The sequence below is a fragment of the Anomalospiza imberbis genome, chromosome Z (genome assembly GCF_031753505.1).
Source record: "Anomalospiza imberbis isolate Cuckoo-Finch-1a 21T00152 chromosome Z, ASM3175350v1, whole genome shotgun sequence".
In the NCBI taxonomy this organism is placed as follows: Eukaryota; Metazoa; Chordata; class Aves; order Passeriformes; family Viduidae; genus Anomalospiza; species Anomalospiza imberbis.
This window is the reverse complement of record NC_089721.1, coordinates 4,742,308-4,755,139: the sequence shown is the minus strand read 5'-3', so window position 1 is coordinate 4,755,139 and position 12,832 is coordinate 4,742,308.

Here is a 12,832-nt window from a genome sequence, read left to right as displayed (position 1 = left end):
GGAAATAAAAAGTTCTCCCAAATGATGATTTTGGAAGCATTGAGATGAAGAGTTCAGTCTACTGTAATACAAGTGTAAAGTTGAATTAAACAATGATAAGCAGTCCTAGAAATGGTTCTCTACATAAATTTATCATGTAGTTGAAAAATATTTTCTTCCAAATAGGAAGACTTGTGCCTATTGGTATATCTAAGTCCCTCATCATTTTTCTCTGCCTTTATGAATTCATTCTCTGAAGCTGTACTTCAGTTTTGTGATAGTCAAAAGAAATACACCAGACTGGAATTTTTTTGGAGACCAGAACTTTGTATCATCCTTCACTTAGTATAACTTCAGTTGTCCTTACATTCATGCCAGAGTACGAATTCCTTCTTTATCTTACATTTATGAGACACTTTGAAGGCTAAGAAATAATAACTCAAATATCTATTGCAGTTTGCAGGCGAAGTCCAAGATTTTCAAATTAACTATTTAATCTCGTGAGATCACTTTGCATCTTCTGCTGTAAAAGTCATTTTAGATTCAGCCCTTTCTGCAAACCTGGATGGACAAAGATGCTCACAAGTTGGAGAATGGAGAATGAATGGAGATCTAGCTCTTTTAGAAAATCTAAACCCGGCTTTTTCAATGCAGCAGTGAAACAGAGAAAACAAAACAGAACTAACACAATTTTTGCACATACAGGGTAAATTATAAAATAATTAGTCATGTTTCAGTTTAAATAACATGAAAAAACTCCTTTAATTAAGATTCTTAATTAATAGTTGAAAGATTAATCAATCAATAATTATAACTATCATTATAGGGTGTAATTGTGCTTAATTGGAGGGGCTGATTAATGATCAGAATAAACCTTTCAAATTCTCACACTTCAAAATGTTGGGAAGTGATGGATTCCAGCTCACAGAGTTAAAAAGGAATCTAAGGATCATTGAAGATATGTTCAGCTGCCTGGCCACAAATTGAAAGCACAGGATTGAAGTGCAGTAAAGCTTTCCATTGTTAGATATATGCACTACTGAGTTACTGCAGTACGTGTGTTAGTGTGAGCAAAATATTCGTCAAAGTATTTTAGTAAGTGATACCTATTCTGGAATTGGCAAGCTTTGTTTTCTCCATTCAAAACGTAAAATTCGGTATGTGCAAATACAGTCCAGCACACCTGCACTTGGATCATGATAAGTCCTTATATTTTGCTTGCAGTTCAAGAAAAATTTGGAGCCATAATTCTAAGAACAGCAGCTGTCCCATATAGGTATGTCTCAGGTGTGCTGTGTCATGCGTATTTGTGCAATGCATTCTATTTCTCTCATTTATGTTGATGGGATTTCAAGATCAAAGGCGTCCTCCGCTTCAGTGCTTGATGATCTTCTTCTGGCAGAGGGTAGTAGAAGTTTTTTGGGAAAAATGAATTGAATGGGCAAGTTTAAAACACATTTTTAAACACCTTCAATTTTCCTATATTTTTGTTTATTTTGTGGCATTTTTTTCTGGTTTTTTTTTTTTTTTTTTTTTTTTTCAAAATCCATTATTTTACAGATAAGTGCAGTCTCTGGGTAGAGTAGTTCCCAGGAAAAAGCCTCAGTCTTGTTCCTGGTCTAGCAGAACTCCCTGATTTTTTCACTGAACAGTGTTTAATGTCACTGCTTCTCCCAGTCTAGCACCACTGAGTTAATCTGCTTAGTCATTTGGGAATTAAGGGAAAAAAAGGTGGAAGCATGAAATTTTAAACTATTAAGTGAGGCTATAACTGTATCCTTCATTACCACTTTAGCTGGAGAAAAAAAAATCTCTAGAGAGAATAGTGTGCTTTAACACACTGAAACACTGCATTAAAGGTAGTAATAAATGTTATTTGGAACAGAAAAGCAAAAAACATCCTGAAAGAACTTAACTGAGAAGGGCCAGGATTGCTGTAGTTGCTAATTTACTTTTTTTTTTCAGGGAAAGCAAAGGAAATGTGTGAAACAGGAGAGGGAAAAAAGACAAAGGTGACAAAGAGAAAAACACAGCAAATCTACAAAATTCAGCTTCTCTTTCTGATGCTGACTCTACTTTCCAATGGGGGAAAAAGAACCAAAGCACACATTCCTATTAACTCCCCAAGAATTCTACTCATGCTAGACTGTCTAAGATGTTAATTTAGCTGCATTTTTGTGACCAGATCACAGAAAGTTTGTGAAATAAATTATCTTGTCTGGCTAACCCAGACTGTTATTAAACGGAAGACTAAAGCTCTCTCTCTCTCTCATAAGAGAAGGGAAAAGGGGTAGGACAAAAAAAAATAAAGGGGTGAAAGCAGAAAATCAGCTTAGATATTGCACAGATTTGAGGCTGTTGATGGGCTGTTCTCTGAGCTGTTTTCCCTGACCCACCTGGGAGAGGTTTTCTTTCAAGGAACACATAATGCTGTCACTACAAATCTTAAGAGTCCCAGGAGCGGGGGTTGCCAGTTTGGGGTTGCTTAGAGAATAGGTGGGTTGCAGCTGCCTGCTCCTTTTCTGCTGTGGGGTGAGATGAAACCCTTCAACCTTCAGAAGAATCACTCTGACGCCTCTCAAGAGTGAAACGTTTGTCAAATGTGTGTTTGAAAGTTCCCAGCATAATTACAGAACAGGGGGTGTTTCATTACAGCGGCTCTGAAATCATGACACATAGTTACTCATCCTGGTGTAGTCAAAGTCAACCTTCCTTTGGCAAAGATAATTGGATTAGATCCATGCAGGTTGATCTTGCAAAGCACTAAGAACCTGGGTGATAACTGAACAAAAGATTTAATCCGTAGTTCAAATTTAATCACGGTCCTGTGGATTTCAGTGAAAGCATGCAAATTTACTGTAGCTCAGAGACTGGTATTCTTTATAGAAGAAAACAATATAAATCTTGTTCTTCATTACAATGCACTGCTATGCAAAAAACCAAGAAATTCTAGAAATAGAGGATAATAAAAGTCTCGCTCCTAATCTGACTCATTAGTCAATAGCATATATATATTATTATTATTTGTATTGGAGCTTTTTTCCAGCACAGAAGACAAGTGGCACAAAATGGCTTGTCTCCATAATTTTAAATTATGTTAGCTTCCAAGAACAGATGATAACAACTAAGCTTCTACCTGGCAGTGTCCCTAGTACTTAAATAGTCTTGAGTAGCCCCAGAAATTCTGATAAAGAATAATTTTTCCCTGAATTAACCATAGCAGAGACCCTTACATTGTACATGAACTCTGACACCTGGAACCATTCCTGAACACAGAAGAGGAACACAGAAATTAAAGATACACCTCACACCAGACTGAAATATTCCTCACTTGCATGGATTGCAGAATTTCTGAGAAATATCGTTTTACTCTTGCCCTTTGTGAATGCTGGACAGCAAGACAAGATGATCAGGGTTGTAGCCAGGGTCAGAGTAAAAATCCAGGAACTTTCTAGAGCTGGCAAGGTTTGCAAACCCAGCTATATAGGAAAAATGCTAGAAAAACAAAAGGAGATGCAGCCATAAGACTTAGCTCCTGTAATGTCCTTTCAGGAACTTCTGTCTTAATCGGGTAGAATTTACCTAATAGCATTAATTTCTAATGGTCTTAAGTATTATTTGTACTAGTCAAACATCTGTGTCTTGTTTCAGATAAGCTTAGACCACCATACTGGAATATAAGTAGGTCCAAATAAAAGACATAGATAAAATAAAAGGCCTTTCCCAGAGGCCTTTGGACTCTAGGAATTGTGTTCAACTTCTAAACTCAGGATTGTCAACACACTCCATTTTTATTCCTCATATCTTATCTGGACAGCTGTATACCAAGCATCATTTCTTTGAACATTGCATCTGAAGTGCAAAGGATACAAGTCTATATCCAGATTCTAGATTTAATACAAAATCATGGGAGAAAAAAAAAAAGGAAAGAAACAAAGGAAAACCAATCATCACCATGATTTATTCATCCAAGCCCTGGTTTCTGTTAGGTTTTTCTGTACAAGAAGTCTACAGTCCCTATTTTAGGAGAAGCTCAATCCAGCAGCAACATGGATGAGCCAAGCAAAGAAAATCTAGTTTTTGAATCCCACTGGGAATTTTGGATTGAAATAGACATTGGGCAGCTCAAGATTCAGGTTGTATTATGGCAGAAATACACATCCCTAGGGAAATTCAGCCAAAAACCCAAGAATCCATGAAATATAGAGATCATTCCAAAAGCAGATGGTCAAGAGTCAGAATAATGAGTATATGGGATGCAGGCTAAGTGGCAGTCAGTACATTATCTAAATCCTTTTCTGCATCTACCTTTTAATCTGTTTGCATTTCAGTTCTCCATCTGTAAAATGGGAAGAACCACTTATATCCTTTCATCCTTTGTTTATTAAGAAAAAAAGTCACATGGGACACTGCTGTATTTTGCTGCATATTATAAATGAAATGCTGATCCCTACTGGGGCCCCTGGGCACTGCTGCTGATAAATAAATTCATAGCTATGGTTGTCACAGAGGGGGAATATTGACTGCAGGTGAGGAATGGGTAGCAAAAGCAGATTAACTCTTAAGCATTGAGGATCCTGTTTTCCAGTCCTTTGTAAGGAGGAAAAAGTACAGAAAAAAAGAGAAAAATATATGACATATAAGATGAATTATTTCTAAAGGGAATGGTTTTGAAAATTTCTCCACAATGTATCAGCAGCCTGTCTGCAAGCATCAATTTTTTTTTTTTTTTTGCCTCCTTTACACATTTTTGAGAAAATTTCATGCCAGTGAAAGATGCAGGATTGACATTCTTAAATCTCCCTTTTATCCACAGAAAAGATAAAGCATAGTCAGGAAACATGCAGCTTTCCTCAGATTTTCAGACCAACATGCATTCGTTTGACCTAAAGGGACACCTCTATGGGAGAGAAAAGCAGTTTAAGTCACCATTCTCATTTTATCCTTGGCCTTGTTGCTGAAGTTATTACCCTGAGAATTGAGTGGGATACTTTGGTTTAAGTATGATATGGGCACCTGTTCTTTCTGCTGATGCTATCCAACTCATTTCACACGGGCCAATGTACAGTCTTTTGCAAACCTCTTTCAATCACTTCCAACCAGAACACAGTTGCAAGTTCATTACAGCCCAAAACAGCAAATTGTGGTTTAAGGGACTACACAGGCCAGTTCTTGTCTCCCAGAACCATCCAGCCACCCATAACGCTGCTGCCTTGCCTCAGCAAGCCTCTGTGAGATATTTTCTAAGGGGCACAGATGAATGTGGATTTTTAGAAGGCCACCAGCTCTCACTGCTGTCAGTGTAATATGGTCACTAAATTCCCAAAGACAATATTACTGCAAATCACCTCAAATGTGCTGCAGGCGGTAGAATGATCCCATAATCAAGAAGCTAGGTCTTTGAGGACAAGTTTAATTACTTTAATCTATACAGCCTGGAAAACATAATGGTTAATGGGGTAATCTACTGAAGTATGTGGAATTTTAAGTAGTATAGACTATGTCACTGGATGACACTACTCTCAGTACAGCAGAGACGATAAAACCAAGAGCATAAATGGTGACTGAAGAAAGCCTTAGATGTTCATAAATCAATAATTGATAAAATGTACTCTTGTGTAACTAAGTAGAATTTTATGTTGCAGGTAGAATAAACTGATTACATGATACTATAGTGCTCAGTGGAATTATGGAATGAGCTTCATTCATTCACTCTAATTGCTGCATATTTGTATACAAATGGCTGAAATGGTTCTATCAGTTTTGTAGTCTATAACATTGCAAGAAAATTCTGCCCTGTGAGTCCACAGATGACAGCCATGATATTTTCTCAGCATGGGGTACCATGCTCCTGGAAAAGCTGAATATCAGCAGATACATAGAGGTTTATGTTCTTGATTCATCTGGCCATTAAAGACTTCAGAGCACTTTTCTCATGGGTAGAGGTGTTAACCCCTCTGTTCTGGCTAGATTCCAACCTGGGTAACAAGCCACCTGGACCAGATGTTGAGGAAACCTAAGGACGAAGTGGTTGAGCTGTACAGAAATGAAACAACCTCTCATTAACATCATCCACTGAAGATGTTTTATCTGTCTTTTAAAAAGACATTAGGGATGATCCTGGGAATTACACACCAATGAGTCTTACTTCAGCAAATGGACTGCAATGATAATTAAAAGTAGGATTATAAAAAATCCTAGATAAGCATGATATGTAACAGACAAAGTAATGTGTGTTGTGTAAAGGAAAATCAAGCTTCTTTAATTTACTAGAATTCTTTGAAAGTGTCAAATAAATATTGGATAAAGGAGAACTGGCTGACATAATCTATTAGGACCTTCAAGAAGCTTTTGAGAAATTCTCTTACAAAAAGCTGTTAAGGAAACTAAGCTGTCATGGAATACGAAGGAAAATACATTATAATGTAGCAAAGACTGGATAAGAAACAGAAAGCATAGAAGGGAAATAAATGCTTCTTTTTAAGGAGGTCTTGGGAGAAGCATATGATAAGTGATAAATGTTTACAGTTTTGGTGTTCTTTTGGCATTTGTTTGCTTTTATTTTTTTCTTTCATTTTTGTAAGCTACTTGAAAAACGTTATTTGGTGTGGTTTGGTTTTGTTTTGGGAAGTTCTTTGTGGCACAAAATAGAAATTATTCAATAGTGTTACATTTGATATCTGGAAAAATGCTTACATTTCAGCACATTAAGAGCAGATTTTATAAAAGAAGTTAGTCAAATATTGATTTCTAGAACCAAACCCTGTGAAAGTGCACTAAAAGCAAATGCAGCCACAGTGTTCAGTGTCCTTTTCCTGTTAGAGGTACATGCTTGTAGCAGTAGACAGTGCTAGATGACTCAGTTTGGCCTATCCAAGTTTCTGGCTTGCTGAAGTGAGAGACAGACTAGGCTGGGTGCTGGGTTGGGAGGCAGACAAGGATGCCTGTAAACTGTAACTCGTCACCAGCTTACATTTATAGGTTGTGTTTCCCCATCTACATCCCACCTCTTCAGCTCTAACAAAAAATAGAAAGAACAAATTTTTAAACACGTGCTGTTATCTTGTAGGAGATTTCACTGATTTTATAATTCAGATTGCATTTCTACTTCCAAGGCCCTTTTTCAGTATCTTGCACAGTGTGACTGTTTTGGGAGTCTGCTGCTACCTCTGCTTTCTCCTGCTATGTGCCTACCCAGCATGTTCCCTCTCTGTTCATTTGTAAGGAAGTTCTTGCAAAATGAAAGTCTACAGAGAACAGGAATAGAAGGGTGACATGGTCTCTGTCACTCCAAACAGAAAATGTTCCAGTGACTTTTTTTTTTTTTCACACCTTGTAGAATTTCAATTTTCCCTTTAAAACATGGATTAAACAATGTTGCCAAAAACATATGCTTCTGTGTCAAACATTTCACTTATTCAGGAATCTAGAGGCAGCTGGAGAGTTCTCACTGCCAAAGTGACTTCAACAATTGTCTCTTTCACTTTTAATTGGAAACATGTTCTTTTCAGGCATAGGTGTGGATAACCAATATGCGGCAGTGTTAATTTCCCTCACCATTCATTATACACATGTCCTTAGTGACCATTCTTAAATAGCTTGGGGAAAATTATCTGAATCCATTGCCAAAGTGTCCTGAGCTCCTGCAGGTCTATGATTTGCCATGGCACAGATTTAATCTGCTGATTAAAGATGGGAGTGGTCAGCATGAGATAAGACATCACCAGTCTCTTGCTCCTTGTAAGACCTGCAGTGAGCCACACCAGAGGGTTACGGATGAGTTACTGAAGCTCAGGGCCTTCTTATTGCATCAGCTTTAACCATTACAAAAGCACAGTTCCAGAATTTGTTGCCCTGCAGTTATTTCCTCTGGGTTTTATCTGTTGCGTGGATAGTCCTTCTTACACTGCAGTGCTCCAGACAATCTAACTACTAATCTCTCTATGCCAGTCACACTCTAGTTATCCATGTTTAATGAACTTCATCTCAATCTTCCCCTTCCCTTCTCTTTTTGGGGAGTAGGTAGGAGACAGTTCTAGTAGGACCTTGCCTGAAGACAAAAGCCAACTCATTAAATCTCATAGATTTCCACAGCTTTCTTATTCCTAGCCTGAATTTCTGTGGAGAAGGTTGTGGCACTCCTTCTCAGAGCTCCCTTCTTTTATCACCTTTTTAAAAAGCTGAGTTTGGGTTGAACCTCATGTGTTTATGCTGCAGGAAACAAACTGGAGGGAGGTTCTATAACAGTCATATCAAAACCAGTCTGTGCTGGGAAAACGGAGAAAAAACATGCAACCCAAATTTAGTACATGTTGATAAGCAAATTTTCTCATGAGAGATGCATCCACCCTGCCTTTAGAACTAAGAGGGTGGATAAAACCTGAAGATTAAAGCTTATCAGTTTGTCAAGAAGGACCCACTCTAGGGGTTCCATGGGGTTGAGCTCTTCATTCTCACCATCAAATCACAAGGGCCTCATCATCCAGGCCATCATTACCAGATCCTGTGGCAGGGCTGGGGTTCTATCTCTGAGAAATGTTCCATATATTGACTTATATGGGAGACTCAAAACTTGACCTTTTCTACTTCATAAGCCATAACATCAGATGGTGACATTATCCTACTCTCCCCTTTAATGCTGGATCAGTATAACACTTTGTGGAAATATATATCCATGTTTTTGTCCTTCCTCTAAGTTCCATTCTATACTTTCTTGTATCTGCTGGTCCTGCAGCACATTTATTTTCCCTGCATGGTTTTGGGTGCTTTTCTAGTGCCTCCAAGAACTTGCATACATGCATGTAAGTTTGAGACTAGGGTCTCAAACACATATGTATAGGGTGGGCCCTGTGCACAAAGAAACCTTCAAAATTTCTTATTAATCTTGTAAGTTATGCTCAAAATGTGATGAACGCTATATATAAACAGATATTTACATAAAAAGCTTATAATCAAAATTAGTTTAAGATAATACCTGGGAGACAAGGCTGTAGGGAAAGCCTGTGAGAGCAGAGGGCAAGAAGTTTGTTGATCAGATTTTGTTGGGGTTTGTAGTTTTTATATCCTTAATGTACTGGGCTGTTTGAGTTACAGGGCCTGAAATCTGCACAGGTGCTCAGAAGTAACTCTCTGTGTTGTCAACAGACACAGGTAACACAGGCTTTGCCATCGACAGTTAAATTTCTATTTAAAGACAGGGTGAGTTTGACAATGAATTTTCTGCTGATCTGTTTCTGTTTGCACTCTGGAAATCTCAGCACACAATAACATCCAAGATCTCTGTGTCTTATCTGCCACCCCCCAACGCACTCAACACCCTGCGCCAAGAGGGATCCGGCTCTGGCAGCGCTGGATGAGGGGATGAGGGATGTTGCCATCTAGTGGGTTATTGTCAGGCAGAAAAAAGACTTTGCTGAAGTATTCTGCCTCAGATCAGCGAGTGTGGAGGCACAGGTCTGAGGTACATGGAAAATGAAAAACTGTCTTTTGGGCCAGCTTTATATAAGAAGAACACAGAGCATTTCCCTGCTCACTATATGTGATCCTATGTCTTTGCATCAGGATGTTTTGGGAGGCAGGAATACTCTGTCTGAAAAACACCCTGGAGGTTTCTTTGCCCCAGTGTTAGGGGCCAGGCCCCCTGACATGCTTCCTGTTTAGTATGCAGAGACAAAGGGGTTGGACTCAGTGGTTATTTTGAGCCCTTTCCCACTCAGTACCTTCAGCGATTCTGTTCTTTGGTTCTGTTCTGTGTGTCTGGGAGTGAGCACACCCAGCTACAGAAATGGTGAAGGGTGAGATTCATCTTCTTTCCCCTTCAAAACTCCTGATCCTGTCTCAGCTGCAGGGGCACATTTCTTATTGTTCCAGCTCATCACTACAGCCTTTGTCATGAGGGGACCTTTACAGACAGTAGTAAAGTAAAAAAGGGTCCTCCGTATGCCGGCAGCTGGCGCAATCTTATCTGTCAGCCCCATGGAAATAAGGAATTAAATAGTAATAATAATCATCATAACAAAATTAGCCCTTTCTTTCTTTAGAACCCTCCATTTGCAGCTGTTGTTCTGGGTACCAGGACTTGTGAGTGCCCAGCAGGGCGACACCCTCCTGCTCCAATCTGCCTGGTATTAACGAGCTGCTTAACCAGGATGTGATGCTGGGATGTGATGCTGGCCGAGCAGCAGCTGCTTGGAGCGCGCCGTTACGGAGAATTAGCCCAAAGTTTATTCTTAGCCCTTCCTCTCAGCTCCCGCAACATGTTCAACAGCTTGTGCATTTTGTAATGCCTCCTTTCATCGCCATGGCAACTGCTAAAACTTAAGGTGTGTACGACTTGCACGGTCTCCGTGCTGCAGGCTGCTGGCAAAATGAAGCCCTGGGTCTGCACTCCTTCTCATTGCTGTTGATCCAAAGGGCCACAGTGTGCTGGAAAGGCAACTGGGAACATGTGTTTACAAAGTACTTTAGACACAAGAGTGCGATTCAGTGTTTAAGAGAGTCTGTGAATCTGATTTTCCTACCCAGTTAGTCATTTGAGCTGGGGTAGAGGAACTGTCACTGCTGGCTGAGCTGCCTCTCCTCTTCGTGTTGTTCCAAGCCAGCTTTGGCAGAGCCCATGTGTATTGTTGCCTCATAAAATGCAGCCTCAAATTGTTGGCAGGCAGTCAGGTAATGGGGAGGGCAATAAGAGCTGCACGATCACAGGTAGATCTATAGGATGCAACTTGGTGCTGAGAAACTGCCAGCTCCCACCAAATGGCAGATTAAGGAGCCATTTCCCCCTTAAAAGAACTTGCTTTTATACCTGAGTTACTCACTACAAACAGTCAGACTTCCCATTCAGCTGATGGCTGTGTGAGTCTGCCTCAAAAATACCCCAAAAAAGGGAAAAAAATAAAAAAATTATATTTCTCAGGACTGAATCCTCCATATGTCACTCGGGCAAAGTTCACTGTAGCCCTATGTAGTTTTATTTCACCACTGTGGGTATATCCAGCCCCAGTTTGGCCAAAGGAGCAGCCTAGGTCTGTTACCTGCAAAAGCAGACACTAGTTTACATTAAAATCTTTCCTAGTGAAGCCATTTTTTCCTCTCTACAAAACAACTTTGCTGTGAATCAAATCCTGCAGCCGCTAATAACTGTCCCTATGGAGAAATCCTACACAATAGAAAAGGATTGAAACCTATAGGGGCTTATAGAAATTAAATTGGATTCTATAGAAATCACTCTAAATAGCCCCTTAATTTAATAAAGGATGCTACCCCTTCTGTAGAATTTTTGCATCATATGATAAATCTAAAGGGAGAATAATATCCCTGCAAATATAATTGTTCAGATTGCTTTAAAAATCCTATAGAAAACTTATTTCTCTCTCTGTTAATTTTGCTAAGTCTTTTTCCTTTGCACCAGTAGCTTGAAATCGTAAATCTCAAAGCGTTTCACAAAGAAAGAGCACAGCTGTCTGGAGATCACGCAGCCCACCTAGTGCCACTTCCCATGTCTGGGAAAATCAATCCAGGTAGTCCTGTACTCTGAAGTCACCTTTTCAAACAGGATGCTTGCAGCATTTGAAGCTGTTCCTTTCTGTGTTTTGGGAAAAGAATGACAAAAAGTCCCAAACATCCTCCTTTTCTCATTCTTCCCCCAAATACCTAATCTACACAGAAGCCAGGGAGTGTGAGTCATTTTAAGCTGTTTCTTCAACATGACTTCAGCTCAGTGGTGTGCCCCACAGCCTGCAGAGATTTGGAGCTGATTAGGTTACAATTGCAAAATGAATCATTTTCTTTTTTATGCATTCATCAGGTTTTATTTTCTTTTAATATACTTAAATTATAAAAATACATGGAAGCATAGAGAATAGATAAAGCAAGTGTGTTGCTAATTTGGTTTTTCCTGGTTCTGCGCTAGAATCTGTTAAAAATGTTTATATTTTGATGTGTGTGTTGCATTCAAACTGACACCTCCAGCTGCTATATATTTGGTGGCTAGTAATCTTTTCCATTATATTTTGAAAAGAACAGATTTCTTCCTGTCTAAAATAAGCAACCAGCTACAAGGAAGCAATGGCTACACTGTGGTTTGCTGTTTTGTTGCATGCTTAAAATACAAGTGTTCTGTAAAATCTGCAGGTAAAACTGAAGCACGGCTGCTTGTACTGATAGAAATTATAAAATGAACCCTCACCTAGTGAATATCAGGATACCTCTTTTGACTTGAGTAGAATTAATTTGGTTTACCCTACAGATTAATTGATTTTTAAAATTTTATATATTTCTATTTTTTTTTAAGTTCATTAATGCATCCAGGGACAGACAAATCTCCTGATAGGGAAGAGTGGGATGGTAGTACAATGTGTATGTGCCCTACTGTCCTGGGAGGAAGGGGAATCTGGGAATCCCAGAGGGATTATCTAGTGGTGAGGTGCCACAGAACACATAGTGGCCTGAAATTTAGCCCCACGATGGTTAAAGACTATAGTGTGAAGCTAAAGAGAAGGAAGCAGTGATCACAAATGTAAGCCCAGGCTGACTGGGGGGTGACATAGAAGAAAAACTGGACCAGCAGAGAAAAGATCTAAAAGAAACATACTTTAGGGAATTTCTTTAAGATTTCTTATTAATGTTTGTAAATAAAAATAGGTGGCAAGATCTCACCTGGAAGTAAGACTGCCTAAACTCTCAAACTAAATTGATCAGCACAACATTTACCTTCAGAAAAGGAAAGTCAAACCTTCTGTACCTGGATATATGTGTATGTATGTAGTACACTGGCAGGGTATTTTTGCCTGTAGGGTTTCAGGAAATTTTTTCTGAAATCTGAGCTGAGCAGTTGGTCAGTTGCAAAGCACAG